This window comes from Lissotriton vulgaris, chromosome 10, assembly GCF_964263255.1.
Source record: "Lissotriton vulgaris chromosome 10, aLisVul1.2, whole genome shotgun sequence".
In the NCBI taxonomy this organism is placed as follows: Eukaryota; Metazoa; Chordata; class Amphibia; order Caudata; family Salamandridae; genus Lissotriton; species Lissotriton vulgaris.
The window spans coordinates 1060454864-1060459887 of NC_141698.1; positions in this window are offsets into that span (position 1 = coordinate 1060454864).

Sequence of the window (5024 nt, forward strand, 5' to 3'; positions counted from 1 at the left end):
ATGCAAAGGCTTGAGTCAGTGAATCTTCACACATTGGTGGTTCCGCTGCGGGCTGCAAGGTTGATGTGGAGTCCTTGAAATGTGAGAACCCTCGTAGCAGAGGTGAGGCTTTGATTCTGCTCTGGATTGTACCGTGCAGCAGAGGTGATGCGTTGCTTCTGCTTAATCCATAGATGGGCTGGCAGAGCACCTTCAGGGCCACTTTCAATGGTCCAGGACTGGTATAGCACCACTGGAATGGTAGGATTCACAGATGGAAGAGTCCAGGTGCTAGATTTAAAGTTGCTGGAGTTTTCTTCCCCTGAGGTTCCAGTCAGGAGGCCAGCCAACCCACCCCGGGAGTCAATTTGGGGTCTTCTGTTCAACAGATGCATGTCCAGTCCTCTTATCCATGCAAGAAGGCAGAAGACCAGCACAGCAGGACAGCAGTTCTTCAGAGCAGGACAGCTTCTTCCTGGCAGAGTATGCATAGGTCCAGAAGTGTACTAAGAGTTTGTGTCTGGGGTCCACAATTTATACGTGGGCTATCTTTTGAAGAGGGAGAAGCTTCTATAGGGGATATGAAGCTCTTTGTTTGGTGCAGGACAAAGCTTATTTAAGAGTAAGTTGGGCTGTGCCAAGTCCGCCCTCCCATCCTGCCAGTGATGGCCCATCTCGGCAAACCTAAACTCTCTATTCTTTGTGGCTGTGTGGGAGAAAGACACAAAGCTCAACTGTCAGCAACACCCAGTCATGTGACCCTGACGAAGAGACAGGCGGCAGGCACTAAATGGCTAAGGCTGAAAAATACCAACTTCCTAAAAGTGTACAAAACAAGAAATGGGCAACCCAATCTTTCTAAAAGTGACATTTTCAAAATTGTAATTTAAAATCAGACTTTACTGTGACAGGATTTTTTATTACAATTCCAAAGACACCAAACATGAGCTATTCACCGTCTCACATTTGGAAAATAACACTTACTTTATGTAATAAGGTAACTCCAATGTTAGTCGGTGGGAGAGGTAGGCCTTGAAGTAATGAAAAGCTCAATTAAGAGTTGTGCACTACTAGGACATGTAAAACTACAAGTACATGTTCAGCTTTTTAAATACACTGCACCTTGCCTGCTGGGCTGTCCCGTGCCTAACTTAGAGGTGATTTATATGTATTTAAAAGGAAGGTTTGGACCTTACAGAATTTTGTTTTGCCAGGTAGAAATAGCAGTTTATAACTGCACATACAGGCTGCAATGGCAGACCTGAGACATGTTTAAAAGGCTACTTAAGTGGGTGGCATTATGAGCACTTCAGCCCCACTAGTACCTTTTAACCCTATCGCTGCTGCGGCCGGCTGTTGGACGTCGCGCAAGCTACCTCCCTGGTGCTGCGCACGTCCAATGGCCGACGCGGCCGCACCCGTTTCTTCAAACATTCAGCACTGGCGCTGAACATACGAAGCAGAAAACGGGTTAATTTACAGGCCCTGGGTACATATAGTACCACTTTCCTAGGGACTTGTAAGAAAATCAAATATGCCAAATGGGGATACACCAATTCTACCATGTTTTAAGGTAAGAGCATAATCACTTTTGCACTGGTTATCAGTAGTAAAGTGCTCAGAATCCTAAGGCCAACAAAAACAAATTCAGCAAAAAAATAGGAGGAGAAAGGCAAAAAGTCTGGGATGACTCTGCAGAATGCACAGAGTCCAACACTTCCTATATGAAATATGTTACTAAATAGTTTATTTTTACAAAGTAATGCATTTAGACAGGTTATGTGTTTATGTAACCTAGCCTAAGGTCCCCCCAAACAACAAACTGTGGAAAAAAAGAACACATAAGATGGAGCAGCAAAATGTATAAACCTGTCTCAATCGTTTAGCAAAACAAACAAGCTGTTCATAGTAATAGTTAAAGATCTACTTAATCCATTTGAAATACCCCCGCATGAGAGCAGCTAATTTGCGAAAAACAATATGACGAAAATAACTGTCTCAGGCTAGGCAAATATCTTGTTTTAGCTCTCAAGTGAAAGCATGTCTGTAAGTGCTACAGCTGACCCAGTGTGGATTTCTAAGCTGCAAGTGGTCACATCAGAGATTTGATGTGCCGCCTTGGTATTTAATACATTTTGGACTGAGAGGACTCCCTTCCCAGTAAGACAACCTTCTCACAAGACAGAAAAAACGTCATAGTTGCCAAAAGTGAAATAACCAGAGAGATATTCAAACCTCAATGACTCCTTTATTTCTGTTTGACCGTAGTGGTTGAGTCCACTGTCATTGCTGTGTGCTGTAGTTTGTGTACATTTCTAATCATGACATCAACATTTTTTGATGGTCACTGTGAGAAGTTGGCCTGATATATGATGTTTCCAATTCTGGAACCACCTTGTATCAGTCCAAACAACCCTTATGGTGTCTGGTTTTAAGTCAACCTTATTAGACAAGCTTTCTTAATGGTAGCATAGAGTAAGCAGGCATAAAGGCTTAACTCAAGAGGTCGTGTTAAGCGAGCTGTTTTACCACTCACAGTCCTGTAATATCAAATGAAAGGACACCACATAAGTATATATTATAAATATATATGTATTTATTTCTAAAATAATAGCCAGTACTCTTTATGAGCAAAGGGTCACAAGCGTTAAATCAAAAGCACAGTATAACATACAAAGTTGCACAATTATGGATGAGGGTGGTTGGCCACTCAAACCATATATTAAAAAAGTGGTATAAGAGATACCAATCGAACAGTGGTTAGGCCTAGGGCCTAGGGAATCCCTGGGAACAGTCGGGACTAGCAATGCTGAAGTCGGGAAAAGCCTGCGGGATTCGGGTGCAGCGCTTAAAGCACAGCTTGCACCAATGCAATGTCAATGGTGCGTAAAAGTTACACAAATAGAGTTTAAGGATACTTCCGCTGAACCTAGAAGGACCAAACTTTAGACACAGACCCTAGAGGTGTGTACCAGTGTGGGAACACCGGCGTTGCAATGTTACCTCACTCACAGGAAGCGGGTGCATAGGGTGGAAGTGGCGTCGGGTTTTGTCACGCAGGTTCTTGGTGCTTGAAGCTGAAGACGCTGCAGGCGATGTGATGGAGAAGTGTCCGGTGTGATCCAAGGGTGGATCAGAGTAGAAAAGTACCTGAAAGCAGAGGGGACAGAGTCTGGGTCACTCAGCAGTGACCAGGGTGGAACCAGGACGGAACCAGGCAATGTTGGGCGCAATCAGGTAGTTGTCGAGGAGCTTCTCTCCGCTGTCACGTGGGCTCTGGGGCATCTGCGACATCCAGGAGCAGGTCACGCAGGCTCTCACCGTCGGCGCAGTCGGCTTCAAGATCGGAGCAAACAACACTTGGCAACAGCAATCCACGCAGGACCGGAAGATTGCTTCTCATTCGGACCAGGAGGGTCAGAGTGGGGGCTCCTTTTCAGAGGAGCTGGTGCAAGTCTGGAGCAACCAGAATCGCAAGTCGGTTTTAGGTTTTCGTCGGCACAGGGGCCACAAGCCAGCTGGCAAGTGACCGGGCCAACGCGTTGAGCCAAAGAAAGCAGAAGGGCCCCACGCAGCACTGGTCGAGTGTAGAGGGGGAGCTTCGGTGCAAGAGTGGCTCAGGGTTGGGGTTTCTTAGACCCCGGTGTACAGCTTCGAGGGTCACTCGTAGGCTGCACGGTCAGCGTCTCGTGGTCTTTTCAAGATGGCGTGCCCCATGCTTCCGGTCACCTCCACGGGTCTCAGCTCTGCAGGGACTGTGGATCGGGCTGTGAGAAGGCAGGCAAGCTTGATCTCGTCGATCTCTGTTGCTTGAGTTCCGGCGGGAACTGCAACAAAGCAGACGTCGAGGTGCTGGATGGTGCCTGTTTGCACAGGGTGGTCACTCCTTAACCACAAGGGAGATTCTTCAGTCTTCTACGTTGAGTAGGATGTCAAAGGGTCCAGAGTTTCATTTCAAATGTTTCATCAGGATAATCTGAGTGCGTTGGCACTGCTCCCATTCTTATACCAATCAAGGGGGCTGGATTACCTGCTAGGTCCCCTCCTATGGGTGGGACCCAGGAAGGGGGTGGATACACCCCTTTCCTTTGATCCAGGCCACGCTGGGACAGGGGCTGGTGTGCCCCAGAACCGGTTTGGCCGGATTATGCAAGGGGCAGCCTTGTGCTCCCCAGGCAGTGTCTGGTTTCTTTCAAACCTCCCTTCTACAATCCACTATCTCCTGTCTGGGGTGGTGTGACTCCTCCCTGTGACAGGAAACCCTTTGTCCAGGCCTCCTCTGCTGAGTTTCGGTTGGCAGCAGGAGGTCAGACTTGTGTCTGTGGCAGAAGCATCTATTTTGTGGATCTGAGGCTCTTTTAAAAATCAACCGCTTTTTAGCAAAGTAACATGTCGTCTCCCTCTAGAGGGGTGGAATGCTACCCCCGTCACCCAGTCTGGCGAGGGGGTAGTATTCCAAATCGTATGACACCTTACACGACATGTTTTGATAAAGCCAAACCAAAGTTAACATATAACTGCGAGGATTATAATGCACCTAAGAGTAGATGGTATGGCATTATCCCGGAACAGCTTAGGGAATTGGTCCCGACAGCGGCAGACAGGCTCAGCTCATGCTAGAGCACCATCTCACATAAAACCAAGCACTCTGCCTCCAGGATTGTTAAGGCCTGCCATAGGAGTGACTGATAGGTATATATGTGTCCAGATAGGTTTAGATATAGGCATACTATATCTAAGCAAGGGGTGATTACACCACCTTGCCCCAGCTGAGTGATCAGCCAGTTGTGTCAATTTTAGATAGCCAGCCAGGGGTGGCAAAAGATATGCTGCAGCCCCTGGTAGGCCTTGGATGCACCTATGCCCTGGGCACTTATAGTGCTCTGTACAGGGGCTGATAAGGTGACCCAAGCCAATCTAGTTATGCACCTAGGGTACATGGAATCCATTTTACAGAGAGAGCAGATAGCCTGGGGCCCTGATTAGCAGGGAACCAGCCAACTAAGTCGAAAACCAGCTAAACACAAGGCAAAAAATCTGGGGTA